The following is a 15,520-nucleotide window of genomic DNA, read 5'->3' on the forward strand; positions in this document are numbered from 1 at the left end:
AGTAAATACATGACTATGATATAGATAAGTTCATCTTTAAATCGAGTCCTGAAAGATTAGTAGAAGTCACCCAAGCATAAAGGCAGCAGAGGGGTTTAGGAATGTGGAGCCATTTTGAGGTGAGTGTAGAGCATATTTAAAAACACATATCCCAGTAACAATGGAAATGTGAGTAGCTTGCCCAGTTCACTGAAACATGGGGTATGTTCAAAGAAGGAACAGCAAACTTAAATAGGAGGAATGATCAAGAAGCATACTTTTTCAAACTCTCAGGGTATGCTTTGAGGCAGTGAAAGAGAGGAGCTCAGAGATCCCTACACTTCAAGCAGAGAACTCTGCTTTTATGTTTTACATATAATGCCACCTTCTACATTAAGTTTTAATTGAAGTGATCTGCAACTTAAAGAAAAAATCAGGATCTATGAATCTTGAACAATAAGAGAACGTAAATGAATAGACAAAACAAGTAATAATAGAAACAATATCACAAAAAAGAAGATAAACTATGGTAAGTCGCAACTATAAAGGACTTTTAATACTCTTGATCTTCTATGAAACTCTCCTTTCTTGGTGTTTTCTGATTCCTCTTATCCCCAAATTGTCTCTTGATACTCTCTTTCTCTGACAATTTTTCTCTAATCCACAACTTAAATATTTGCTCAGAAGTTTGTTCTTTTATGAGCAAAAATGTTTTGCTCTATGGTAAATTATCTGGTCTCCATATTTGTCCTCTTCATTAGAGTGGAGGTTCTTTATGAGCAGAAATGTTCTGGTTCACTTTTTTTCACATTTTCAGGTTACCCTACCCAAGCTGTCTTTGAGAAATGGCATCCACCACTACTATGGCGTACACTCTTGTCCAGGTTAAATGCCTCCTAGAATGACAAAATAAGATTTAATATTTCTTTCATGTTCCTTTCTATTGAACCTGTGTGTGTGTGTGTGTGTGTGTGTGTGTATTTTTTTTTTTTTTTTTTTTGAGACGGAGTCTTGCTCCATTGCCCAGGCTGGAGTGCAGTGGTGTTATCTGGGCTCACTGCAACCTCTGCTTCCTGGGTTCAAGCGATTCTACTGCCTCAGCCTCCCAAGTAACTGGGATTACAGGCGTGGGCCACCACACCTGGCTAATTTATTTGTATTTTTAGTAGAAACGGGGTTTCACCATGTTGGCCAGGCTGGTCTCGAACTGCTGACCTCAAATGATCCGCCCACCTCGACCTCCCAAAGTGCTGGCGTTATAGGCATGAGTGAACCTGTCTGTCTTAATGTCCTATGGCAACCACCAGCTCAAACCCTTTAAAAGTAAACTCATAATCTTTCTTTGTCTTTGCATCGTTTCTCCTCTTTTTATATTTTCTTAGAGAATACAGACATTTCAGAGTCATCATAGACTCCTCTACCTTTGCGCTCTGCCTTCTTCATTTAAATCAACAGAACAAAGTCTGTTGATTCTTCCTCAAATTTATCTTCCAATTTGGTTCCACTTCTCCTAATTCATTCATCTCTTGCCTGAACTTCTGAAATAGTGTCCCAAGCTCTTCTACAACCAGATTTCTTTTATGCAGCAATTGACTAATTATGTTTATTTATTCATTCCACAAAGATTAATTGGGCAACTACAGGATTCTAGGAATTCTTTCATGTGCTGGAAAATCAATAATGAATACCTCCAAGCTACTGAAGCATGCCTTTATATTGTCACAGTGTAATCTTTGCAAAGCTAATCATGTCAACTCTATTAAGAACCTCAATCAACTCTGCATTGCAAACAGGCTATGGTTCCGCATGTTATAGAAACCTATTTATGTTAAGGATCCAGTCTATTTTTTAAAAAGCCTCTTCTCCAAATTACTAAATTTCCAGCTAACAAAACTTCTGCCCAATCTCCAAGCAAATCCTTGTTTGTTCTGGCCTTTTGTACATGGTCATTTTTACTTCTGCTCTTTCCTTCAACTCTGTCTAGGGAATGGCCCAAATTGCAATAACCAGTTTACCATCTTCTCCATAAAAGTGAAATCGGTCAGTTAACCATTTTCTCTGGATCTTCTTCTGTTTCAGTGCCATCACCAATCATCAAACCCTCTAGATTTTATTTTCTGACTGCATCGCTCAATGCTGTCTTACTGCTAGTAGAAAACAATTCTCTATATACGCCCAAAAAACTTACATTTTTTTTAATCTTTCCCATAACTTTTCCTACCCTGCTAATATTCAAATACTACATGCTTATAACAGAATCAAAACATATAAGGACCTAATTTGAATCTCACATTTGGGAAGATATCTAGAACTATAGAATAATTTATCTTCCTGTTTTTTTCAGCACATAATTTCTGAAAGAAAGCAATCCCATATGTTGAACCTATTCAAATTTTAATTATAAGTTAGAAGTTGAATCAGTATTAAATATAAAATAAATAATCATTTAGCTGACTGTGTGACTATTCAGCTCTGTTACTAAACACATTCTCCTAATTTCTTTAAATAAAGGAAATTTAATGACTGAAATTAAATGGTCCCCATGTAGTGTATGCCGGTATTGAATTCATTTGGTCATTCCATATTCTTTGGATGATTACTATGTGTTAAGCACATTGCTAAGTCAAGGGTATACAGGATTAAATAATAAAAACTCTTTGATCCTAATGTATTCACAGTCTGGTAGAAAATTTAGAGAAGAAAATCAGCAAATATAACATAAGTTCTGTAGAAGTCTATATGGCAAGCTGTGTAGTCCAGAAACTGAGCTTATAAGAAGAAGGTAGACACGTAGATGGAGAAAAGAAAGTTCCACCGAGTAAGGACGGGTGTCTAGTATGTGAAATTACAGAAAACAATATAAGTGTCCAAACAGCCCAAGCCAGGTGTGCATGTGAACTTAAATCTGGAGTCCCTCATGAACCGTATGTCTTGAGCTCATAGAGGTCATTTTATTGTTGTTTCTCCCACAGTGCATTGAGCAGTAGGTACTCAGCAAATATTTCTTCAGTGGATTAATAAGTAGTTACAAGAACTAATAAGAAATGATAGTTCTTAAATTATTTGTAAATTCTAATATGTGATATGGACCTACTGTCTGGGACTAAAAATAATAATGTTTATAAAAATATGTAGTTTTAAATTTGATATATAAGGTTTGCTTGGACACCACAGATTATCACATACATTTCACAAAGGAAGCTGCAACAGAGAATATCAAGGTTACATAACAATCATTGTGAACCAGGAGTTGTTTTTGTTTATTTTTGTTTTTGTTTTTTTCCCATACAGAATTAGTTAGACAGGACTGGCACGGCACAGATGTACACCAGTGCAGAAAAAAATAATTAGTTGGATAAATAAATATATATGTTTATGTAGTGCGGTGTGTGTATGTGTGTGTGTGGATAGATAGATAGATAGACAGACAGACAGACAGATAGATAGGTAGATATCTGTATGTGTGTACATATACAGATATCTTTAAATGTAACAATAATATTGTCATTTATTATAAACCTGATAGAGCAGTAGGGTGATGATGTGGAAGAGCTTGCCACCTCTACAGTTTAGTCTGGGAGCGGTCTTATAATACCAGGCAAAGCTGGCTACGCTCCATATTTTTGTGGATGACTGTGCTACTTTCATTGCTTCACGTTTCTTTAAAACCAAGAAATTCTAAAGAAGCCCACAGGAAAACAGGAAAACGCTTACTATCCCTAGACTGGTTGCTAAGGACCAAGAATAGAACAGGGTAGAAAGAATACAGATATTGGGAATCTGTCAGACCCAAGTTAAAATTTTAGATCTAGACTGAGTGACTTTGGGCAAAGTAAAACCCCATTCCTGCATTTCTCCTCAGAAGCCTGAAGAACGCTTACACATCCTTCAGATTCAACTCACGTGACCGCCCTGAAAATCTTAGTGGTTCCAAAAAACTCTTGGCGTTTGTCCCACCCTCCATTGCCTACTGCCTCAAAACTGGCTTTCCCAATCAGCAAAAGAACCTACCTTTCACCCAGTTACTCAGGCAACAATGCTGTACATGGGTGCTGCTTTTTCTCTTTAGTTCAGATACCACATCCAATACACCAAGAAATCCTGCCAGCAATATCTCTGAAACAAATCCTGAATCTGACTACTCACAACCTACAGTACAACTATATTAGTTCAAATCTCCATCATCGCCTAGACTTCTGTAATAACCTCCCATCTCATCTGTCTGCTTCCACTCTGGTCATCTTGCATTTTGTTCTTCATAGGACAGTTAGAGTCAGCTTTTAAGGTACAAACCAGTGTCTCACCTGTAATCCCAGTACACCGGGAGGCAGAGGCAGAAGGATTGCTTGAGGACAGGAGTTGAAATCCAGCCTGGCAACATAGCAAGACCCTTTTTCTACAAAAAAATAGAAAAAGTATCTCGATATGATGGTGCACACCTGTAGTCCCAGCTACTTAGGAGGCTGAGGCAGGAAGATCACTTGAGCCCAGAAGTTCGAGGCTTCAATAAGCCATGACTGCATCACTCTATTCCAGAATGGACAACAGAGTGAGACCCTGTCTCAAAAAACAAAAAACAAAAAAAAAAAAAACACAGAAACAGACACACACACACACACACACACACACACACACACCAGATTATGTCACTTGCTTACTTAAAATTCTCCAGAGATTTTTCATCCCAATCAGAAAAAATAATAATAATAATAGTAATTGCCTACCAGATCTTGCATGTCTTGTCCTCTGTGAAACTCTCAAAGTTTCCCAAGGATCACATCCTCACTCTATCCTCACTGGCTTTTTTCTGTAACTTGAGCAATGCCAGCCACACCCTAACTGCAGGGCTTTTCCACCACTGTTTCCTCAGATCTCTCCTCAGATCTCCATATGCATAACACTGAGGTCACAGTTCACAATCTCTTTCTCAGAAAGTCCTTCCTAGACTACCCCCTCCAAGGCAGTCCTCAGGGTAGTCCTCCTTCCTCAATCCTACTTCCTGTTACACTATTAACTCTTCTTATTCCTGCCTAATATTACAATGTATTTATTTTTTTATCGTATGTCTCACCAAATGAACAATAAAATCCATGATAGCAGAATTTATGTCTCTTGTTTACTGTCTATAGCCAATGCTACTCATAGTGCTTTGTACATGGTAGGTGTTTTATAAATATTTATTGAATGAATAAAGTATCCCCTGAGTTGTTACCTCATACCCTCTCCAGACACCCATTTTGGTGCTGTCTGTGATATGTGTCGATTGCACCCAGCACATCTTCTTTTTTCGAGGACTTACAATGAACTTGTTTACTTTTCTATATCCATCACTAGGTTATGTACTTTTTGGATTCGAAGACCATATCTTTCTTATTCATCACTGTATGCCCAGTGTCGATGCTCAAATCTATTGTTTAACAAATGCTCAGTAATATTGTTGAATCAACTAGTGGTTGATCATAGTGTCTGTGGCCCATTCAGTAGTGAATAAGTGGCAGCTATGATAATAATAACAGGTATTCTTATTTTATGCAACTGGAAACTTCTTAACCAGTGCCCGCCTAAGGAGAGGAAAAAACTAATTAAGAAATAAATATAGGTGTGAAAAACAAGTCATTTGTCATTTCTATTTTAATTGTCGAAGGCACAATCAACTTAATTTAGATTTATCATCCATAGGGTAGTCACTCAGAGGTGAGGAAGATGCCTGCAGTTTATTTCTAGCATGCTGGGAAGTATTTTCCCAGTCAAGGAAAATAACAGGCATTAGCAGCATTGTATTCATGTCTCTTCTCATACCACAGGGCACCAAAAAGAAACATTCTTTAGTCTAGGGCTATTACAACACACTTACATTCAACACAGGTTTGAATTTAAGCATATGTTTATAGAATGCTCTTGACTAAATAGAAAAAGAAAGAGAGGTGAATTTCCTTGTGATTGAAAAGCAGTTGCTAAGCCTTTGGGAAAGCTGTCAAGAGATTATACATGTTTTTCAAGAGTAGAGATAAGGGATTATTTTAATCCCTAAAAAAGAGCAGAGTCAAATGACTGTCAAAGCAATGAAGTAAAATCTGAACCACTGGTGCCTCCAACACAGTCTCATTTTGAATTGCTGTTTTAGGTATTTATTGAAAACAATCTGCTCCTTGGTAAACTATCTGAATTTTGCATTAGGGTATGAAGAATTTGGGGATTTAATTCTTGTACTCTCATGGAAATTCCTAGTAACATAATTTACTAGAATCCCAGATTCTTGTGTCCGCCCATGCCTCCTGAACAATGTAGATATTCATTATTAAAATTTGAGATGCACAAACATTTGGCAGCCTGTCATGTCATTAGAATATATGTTCAAAAACCCTTTAAGGGTCAAAACCATTTCAGTCCAAACCAGGGTAACAGGCACTATTGTGTGTTTATGATAACAATGAACAGGTGAATGATTTCAGGTCCAGCACCCTCCATTTGCAATTATGACATTTTCTTTCTTATGTGAACACCATCAGAAAACTTTGATTTGTGGCCTCAGACTTTTGAGAATTCTTAGTCACTATCCAGTTTTAGTCATTCAAAAACTTTTCAGTGTTTTTCATTTTTAATACATTGGCACACACTCGAAGACTACAAAAAAAACCCAGTGTCTTCATGCTAACTCCAAAGGATAATTCCTATGAGACCAGCAAGTAGAATGTAAGTCTTGAATTTGAGACAGTTTCTCTAGATCATTTGATCTTTAACATTTCAACTTGAAAATTTGTTTTCAATCTTATTTAAATGTCATGAATTTGGGTAGAATATTGAAAATATTTCAGTGGTCGATAATGCTTTATTTCTAGGCAGGTAACACTTTCCAAATAAAGCATTAACTACACCATATGGCAACAGAAATCCTGTGGAAACCACAAAATGTGTGGTTTAGAAATTCATTGATTTCACTGTTTTATTTATTTTTATCACATCCCCTTTTCCTCTCTACCCTTTTTCCCAAAGCCTTCCCAATTCACCACATAATCACATGGTTAATAACTTCAAATGGTAATCCACTCGACAGTAATGTGACAAATGATTTCAAAATAGAATTTGTTTATGTGCCTTTCCAAAATGGGTTATTTTGCACATATTTCCATGAAACAAGTCCAGAATATAGTGGGAAACATTTGATATCTTCAGTATCTATTACTTGATTATCCACAGGCCTTCCTAAAGAATATACGTAAATCTTAAGAAACACATATACGGAATATTTGATGAAACTGTAGTGCACAAGGAATTTGTTAATTACTTCAGCTATTCAAGGGTTCCTTTGTTTCCTAAATTTTCAGCTATCTGCAGTGTTCCAGGTAAAGATATTCAGATCTTTTATGTGTCAATTCATATTCTTGGGCACAGACATCCTTGCATATAAAAACAAATATCAAACCTAATTTAAAAAGAAGAAAAGAAGTCTTTTGAATGGTTCAATGATAAAATAATAAGACGTGGAAAGTCAGCATTTGTCAGCGTTGTCACACAATGTTATTGTAAATCATGTAAATAAATATAAAATATTTGTTTTGTTGTTGTTTGCCTGTTTTTATTTTCCGGTTCCTGACATAATTAGAAGCAGCTTATTGAAAAAAAATCCTTGAAAACCCTAAAGAGGATAAGAAGGTTGTAACCTGAACATATCAAATCCACTTTTCCCTAAGTTACTACTTTGGAAAGATATTTCCCAGACTGTTATTTTCTGAAAGATAATTCCTAAAGCTGTCATTCCTACCTTGGTTTTCCTTTCTCTCTCTCTCTCTGTTTGTCCCTCTCTCTCATTGCTAATGGTACTTGGAAGCTAGTTAAAATTCTCAGGGAATAGAAACAATTATTGTATAGCTTTAGATACCTGATACGCCTGGCATGACCAAATATGCCCTAAATTTGTACTTTCTGGGCTCAGATCGAAGTTCAGATCTAAGCTCAAAGCTCTAAACTAGCAGCTGTAGTATTTTTATAGATTGCAAGGGCAAGGCTATGAATTTTTTACTTTTAGATGTATTTTTTTACTGTTTATAATGAAGTCGGATATCATAAATCTGGTAGTTTCAAAAAAATTGCAGTTTTTTGAATAGTGGCCCTTGTATTTCGATTTAAACCAAATGGGACCAAACTTATTACTTCTATTTTGAAAGGTCATTTTTCATCAAGATTGTATTAGAAAATAAATCATTTAAAGCCATCCTTTGGATGGTTCCTTGCATGAATGTCTTAAGAAGAACATGTAATAAAAGCTTCTTTGCAAAGCGAAGCGTATTTGTTAATTCAAAGTGGTCTAAAGCTGCCACCTTCTGGCCCTAAGGTGATATTTCACTAAATTCAGTACGCTGCTGAAGTGCTATGACATTATTACAACAACCTGCACAGTGCCTCCATGAATATCAAAAAAAAGTCTGTAAGCACAACAAAGGCAAAATGCCAACATTCTGAATTCATTTGTGTGAATGTGAATATTAAAGCACTATGAATAGATACAGTTTACAGGAGTAGAACTCTAGGAACCAAGCAAGTTTCTATTAAAATTAGTCAAGCACTAGTATCTGAGGCCAGGACATCCTTCTCTCCTGCAGAAAACTAAAATTTGGATGGGATGGAAGTTCTGATTATGGTTTTTTGGTTCTGATTATAGTTTTTCAGTGTTCTTTCACTTCAACAGAGTACATTACAACTTGGTACTTTATCAATGGCCTTCTTTGGGCCTACTTAACTTAATTCCTTACTGAAGAAGCATAATTTAAACTTAGAAAATACTTATAAATCTAAATCAAAATATTTAGTTATCTTTGTTTACCAAATATTTGAAAGTATAAATTCATACTATTAAAATATTTTAAATGAATTTATCAATATTTCTGATTATCAAAGGTAAAATGAAGTCTTTTTAATCTTATCGATAACGCAGGACAGATGATAACTTTTCATTTTGGAATAAACTCTTAGGATAATTAACGAACAAAGCTCAGAACCTGAGTAAATCGGTCAACTGTGAAAATCCACTGAGTGCCATGAATGACCACTTTCTTGTTTTTCTGACACGGCTTGTAATTTTCTTCTTGTCATAGTGAAAAGAACAGATTAAGAGCTTTATTGGTTTTCCATTTTTCTATCTTTCATATAATGCTTTTCTCTAATTGAAGGGCAGTAGGGTTAAATATTTAGAATGAATAAACTAGCTCCAAGAAAAGAAACTGGCAACTTCTGTGATGCTGAGTAATTAAACAGACCCACAGAGCCTGCTGGAATTATAGAACATAAGCAAAGATTAATGAGGCTTGAAAATGTAGAGCCCCATGGTCTCTAAGCAACGTGCAAGGTGTCTCACCTCAGCTTTCTTCACGTTGAACAGCTGCCCATTTTCAAGGCAAGCAAAATTGCATTTGCTCTTGCTTTGATTCAGAAATAGTGTGGTAAAATCTATGACAAAGTGTTTAGCTTTCAAAAGTATCCTAAAATACCGTTTTTGGTTCCCATCTGTGGTAGCTGGCTTTGCTTTCCGCCCTAGACAGCAGAATTTCCATGAGTAGGTGTGTGTGTTCTGAGTTCTTTTCCTAGCTTCCGTCTTAACTCTGGGTGGTCAACGAACAGAATCTTATGCAGAGCCCCATTCACTCGGGTGTACCAGTCGAAATAGGAAACAGGTTATGTCTTCATTCTCTTCTCCCACCACTAGGACCAATGAGAGGTACACTGCTTCTGGTGGTCAGGGAGCTTTGAAGGTTTACAATATCTTTGGTGAAGAAAACAGACTGTGATTTTAAAAAAAAAGTTTCTCTCAAATTAGTTCTAGATTCATGGTTGCTGATAATGCAAAATAGTTATTCCAAGAAGACACAGAAAAATTGGTTTAGTCTTATTTTTAGATTGTTAAGGAGTACACAATAACTCTATCTGACTAAATTGTCACAAGGACTTCATTTATTTAATGGATCTTTTCTTGTCATCAGAAGTGGGGACCTCTTACAGGGACCTCTGAAATGTTTTTAGTCCCTTTATACATATATACATTTATATTAGGATTTTTTTATGTTTGAACTTAGTCTAGGGTTTTGGAATTATCTGTCTCTTTCCCATAAATATTTGTTAAACTCAACCACACAAATGTAAAATTATAAAGACTCTTAGTGCTTTCCTAAAGTGGTTAATACTCATATTGAAAACACCATAAATTCTGATTAATGACAGATGCCAACCTGTGGACCACATAGTACAAACTCATGAAGAGTAATTGTTTTCTCGTATTATTTCATCTAATTTTAATGTGTGTTAAGGGTGCCTTCAGAGAGGACTTCACACCCCTACCCCTTGCCATTGTGTATAGACATTTGAAAATTCCTTAACCACATTATCTGTGTGTGTGTGTGTGTGTGTGTGTGTGTGTGTCTCCCCTCCTCTCCCTCTCTCTCTGAAATCAAGTAAAGATTTACCAGTCAATAAGATTGTATGTTTCATGAAACTGTTAACTGTCACATGCAGTCTGTTGATTTAGTATGTATTATGTACAGTATACACTATATAGCATGCTCATTTTAAACATTATGATCATTCTATAGACATATAGTGTCATGAATATTGCTTTTGAACTAGAAATAATTTCTTTATCATAAATAAGAAACTAAGCACATGAAAATAAATGTCCTCCAAATAAGAAGCCTCTTGAATTACTCGTGTTATGGAATGTTGAGACTTCATTCTATGTGGTGTTCTCAATCCACCTGTTTAGAATTTTTTTTTTTTTTTCTATTAGGAGAGATGAGAAAATTCTGTCTCTCTCTTTCTCTCTCTCTTTGTGTGTGTGTGTGTACGGTAATTCTGTTTAGTTCAGAAACTTTAAAAATATATATGTAAATAATCACATGATAAATTTATATAAGATAGGTAAGTAAAGGTCACTTAATTTCTTACATTCTTGCTTTTATTCTCTAAAATACCATTTAGCATGCTATACATTTTCTCAATTCATGTGTTAAACATGCTACTTCAGTTTGCCCATTTAGGAGCAGACTATATTTTATGTTTAAATGAGTAGAAACATTTTAAACACATTTTTATCTAACTTGGTTACCTGGAAGATGGTCTAAGAGAAAGGAATCTCTTTAAGTTTTAAAAATTTGCAAACATTTATTGACCAAGTACTTCATTAGGAAAAAAAAAGTTTCTGAGCAAGCACTGCTAGTACATGTAAATGTAGTTACTTATATATGATATATACTTAGCATTCTGTAAATATATATTCATAAATTATACACAGAAATGAGAAATGCACAATAGTTGAGAAAAGATTAGATAATATTTTAGTTATTTAAATTGTTAAATGACTTTCAAAAATATTGATTGAGTAAAGTTTTTTTGATTTCAGTTTTTTAAGTCTTTGTAATACAATAATTCAAATGTCTGAGTTTAAGAATTTATTTTGGTACATGGTTTGACAATGTCATAATTAGAAAAATTATACAGACATGAACAGACAGAAAGCCATCATTGACTGTTCTTACTTAATTAAGATAGTCATTTGTTATTTTTAGCAATAACGTATTTTAAAATTTTGCTGGAATATGGCTAGTAAATAGACATCTTTCTGGATATCAATCAATTGTTCTGAAAATTACTTATAATAGTTTTTATTTTATATTTTATATAAATATTTGCAAAGTCAAGAAAAACTTTTCATTTGTTTAACCAGATAATAAAATTCTATGTTTAAGTGTTTTAAGTGTGCACATAGGAAAGATTAATTAGTTATAACTTTACAACATTATGTACTTAAAATCACCTAAGTTTCAAATATTTCCAAATATCTCTCTTCAAAATTTTCTTTCCATGGCGTAAGTCTTTCCCAGGAAATAATTATCTCTTTATTAATTGTTAACATTTTACAGGTAAGTCTGTTTTTAATATCTGCTAAGATACCGTTTTACCAGCTGTTACCAAAGACAAAATCAGAAAAGTTATACCACTTATTTTTCTAAGCTGTGTATGGTACAAAAGATTTTTATGAAAGCGCTTTTTGTATTACAAAGTGTTTTAAGAAGTCTACTATTTAGCAAAGTACAGTGAACTTACTAGAGAACACTTCAAATGCAAAATATTGCAGTATGATGCAAGGAAAGGAAAGCATGAGAGTCAGCTCTTCTCGCCCACTCTTCCTCCAGGATTCTGGGTGTACTCAACTATGCTATGTGACCATATGACACACTGGCCAATGGTAAGAAGCCAAGACAACTCAAATAGTAAATATTAGTAATGCTGAATTACATTTATTTCACCTAAACATCTAATTACATTTACTTCATGTAAATCTAAAGTCTAATATTTCCTTAAAAACCCCAGTAGAACATTTTGCCCACTGAGGAGGAAATCAGATCCTCATAGTCAATGAATATTCTGTCCTGCACTCTAAATTTTGAAAATGCAACTAACAAAGACATCATTAATGTGTTATTCTTTTTGGTACAAGTCCTATGTCTTTAGAGATCTTCAGTGATATACTCTCTAAGACAAACACTCTATCCCCTTTATAGATCCTAAATCTTTTATGTCAAATGCTGTGACCTCTTTTAAATGTATGTTGTTAGTTCCCTTTCAAATAGCCCTTTTAGATTTTGCTAATTTCAGAGTCTTCAGTGAATGTTTTTTTTTTTTTCTTTACTAAGTGCCATAATCTCAAACTTCATGGTCATTCACTGTGGCCTGCTAACCACAAGGCACATCTTGGATGGTGTCTTAAGTTCTTAAGTGTAGGTGGAAGAATAGCCTGTAAGTGTGATCTGTTAAATACAAATAAATTAATTAAATTAAATTAAATTAAATTAAAACTAGGTGTGGCAGTATCTGCTCTGGCTGGTGAGCACTCTCCTGTCATCCTTCGCACAGTTCTTATAAATAGGTAAGTCTTGCATTTAAATGATGGACCTGTGGTATTTTTTCCCCCATGACAACACTATTGTTGGGGCTGCATTGGGAGTTTCCTCACTTACTCTGGGATTCACTTTTCTAGAAAATGGAAAGAAACCTTTAAAAATAATATTCCTAATTGTGAGTAAAGATTAGTTAAAATAGTCTTTCATTCTCATTAGCTAGGTTACAAGAAAATTCTTTTAAAAGAATAAAATAAAAATTAAAATGCCAATGAGTGGTTCTAAAATCTCAGCCTTGTTTAGTAATTTTGCTCTATGCCTTTTCTCAGCATGAATGGTGAAAAGGTCACATGTGGTTGAAAAATATCCATCAGAGTGAATATCAAATTGAACACTGCAGTAACATGAAGATAAAGATGTATAATTCAGCTGGCAGCCAAGTTTGGTTATTTGATGCTTGTCAACTCCCAGAAACCTTATTTATATTTGGAAGTGCCTGCTAAAAGATTCTTCAATGACTTCCTATCATCACAACACAAGCATTATTGTACATTTAATATGATTTTCTGTTGTCTTTTGGAAAAAAAATGAAGAGTTCAAATCAAGAAGTGAAATTATGTGAAAGGTATATAAAAAAATGGCCAAGCTTTAAAAACTGTTTTTATTGTCCAATAACACTATTAAAAAGACAAGAAAGGTTTAAGTACAATCTATAAGATAAACGCATATCAATTCTATAAAATGATTACATATTTCAAACGAAAAGAAAATAGAATGTCCTAGAAATTTTTTGTATTTAAAGAGAAAAAATTAGAATCTTCATTGAATGAATTCCACATGCACAACAGACTCGTTCCCCATCACTCAGAATGTGAAGCAAGATTTCATAAGTCCCTGCTTATTCAATCTGTTTCATGCAAGCATAAAGAAGAAAGCAACAAATAGCTAAGGAATTATTGCCAGGCTGTATTTTCAGACTTCTTGAAAATTATTTCACAAAATACACTAAACATATCACATCCCATAGGAAATAGGAATTGTAGGAATGATATATTTGCCCTGTTAATTTCATTTAAAATCTTGTTAAAATTAAAGAGTTAATAAAAGCCTTGGTTTTCAGAACCAAGAAACATCTTAGGGGACATGATATAGCCAAGTTTTATTTCTTGATCCCACAATACCCCTGTCATTGAGTGATTGCCAAGCTGGGGTCAGGTGTTATCTTCAATAGTCTCCAGTGGTTTGTCAAGGCCACATTCACTCAACTTTCAAGAACACCAGGACTGGGCATACCCCCTCATCTCCTCAATAGTATATTTTGGAAAGATATATAAAGTTCAAGGTAATTAAAAGTAACAAATAGTAGATTGTCAAGGTACATTTGTTTATTTGTTTTTGTTTTGATTATATACTTGTTTGACTTATAGTAATTTTCTGAAAATACAAAAAAAAACTCAAAAAAACCCCTATATTTTCATATGTATTCAGCCATATGATAAACTTCCATTTGCTACCCATTGAGAGACTAAGACGGTGCTAGACAATGAAAGTCCTAATGAGCAACACATAGTCCCTAACCCAGGGAGTTTTTATTCTAGAATAAGAAACTGACAAGTAAGCAGGCAATTCATAAACATTATAAAGTATATAATAAAAGACAAGTTGGAAATTAAAAAAAAAATTCAGTCAGTTTAGGTTAGGAATGAGACTAGTAAGAATAGACTTTCTAGTATAAGTGAGTCTCAGAATATTTTGTTGAAGGAAATGGAGAAGATGAGAGAAATAAAGCATCCCACATGATGCACATTGTTGCTAATGCACTGAACATAGTGCACTGAAGGAATGGGGAGGCCAGAGTATTTCAATTTGGTAGGAGGATAGATATTGTGAGGGGAATGTGGCAAAAAATAAAACTGAAGAGGTAAGCACAGGCCTTCAATTGGTGTTGTCAAGTTTGCACTTTATCCTGAGAGCAAAGATAAGCCGCAACAACTCTAAGTGCTGGATATTATTATGTGCATTATAGAAAAAGGAATTTGAGGGAGACTGAGGCAGGTGGATCACCTGGGGTCAGGAGTTCAAGACCAGCCTGGCCAACGTGGTGAAACTCTGTCTCTACTGAAAAAAAAAATTAACCATGCATGGTGGCACGTGTATGTAATCCCAGTTACTCTGGAGGCTGAGGCAGGAGAATTGCTTGAACCTGGGAGGTGGAGGTTGCAGTGAGTCGAGATTGCACCATTGCACTCCAGCCTGGGCAACAAGAGCGAAACTCTGACTCAGAAAAAAAAAAAAAAAAAAAGAAATGTGAGATTCAAAGATCATGTGTAATTTTTCAAGGTAATTTAATGATGTATAAGTTTGGGTTCTGACAAGAAACAACACACTTGAGGGGTAACTGAGGAGAGTTGAATAAAGGGACTATTGGCGAAGGGACTATTGTTCAGGGTGTAGGGACATCAACAAGAAGTCAAACCGAGTAGGAAGTCCTTGTTATCCCTAGGCTTAAAGGGCCAAGGGAAGAGAATAATTATCAAAATGCGGTAAGAAAAAGATGTGTAGAGAAGACCATGTGATATTCAGTAAAGGGAAGCCTCTTATCCACTGTGCCCAACAGGAAGGGAGCAGGGGCAATAAAATCCTTGATCCCACGCTGT

The 15,520-nt window shown here is 34.9% G+C and overlaps 1 long non-coding RNA gene across 1 annotated transcript; it reads left to right on the forward strand.

Annotated features, from left to right (window-relative positions):
• Positions 1-9,591: 9,591 nt before the first annotated feature.
• Positions 9,592-13,489, forward strand: LOC105489107 (uncharacterized). Its single transcript, XR_011613061.1, has 3 exons — positions 9,592-9,691; positions 12,826-12,892; positions 13,193-13,489. It is a non-coding gene; the product is annotated as an uncharacterized lncRNA (long non-coding RNA).
• The last annotated feature ends 2,031 nt before the right edge of the window (positions 13,490-15,520 follow it).

This window comes from Macaca nemestrina, chromosome 14 (assembly GCF_043159975.1).
Source record: "Macaca nemestrina isolate mMacNem1 chromosome 14, mMacNem.hap1, whole genome shotgun sequence".
Taxonomy (NCBI): domain Eukaryota; kingdom Metazoa; phylum Chordata; class Mammalia; order Primates; family Cercopithecidae; genus Macaca; species Macaca nemestrina.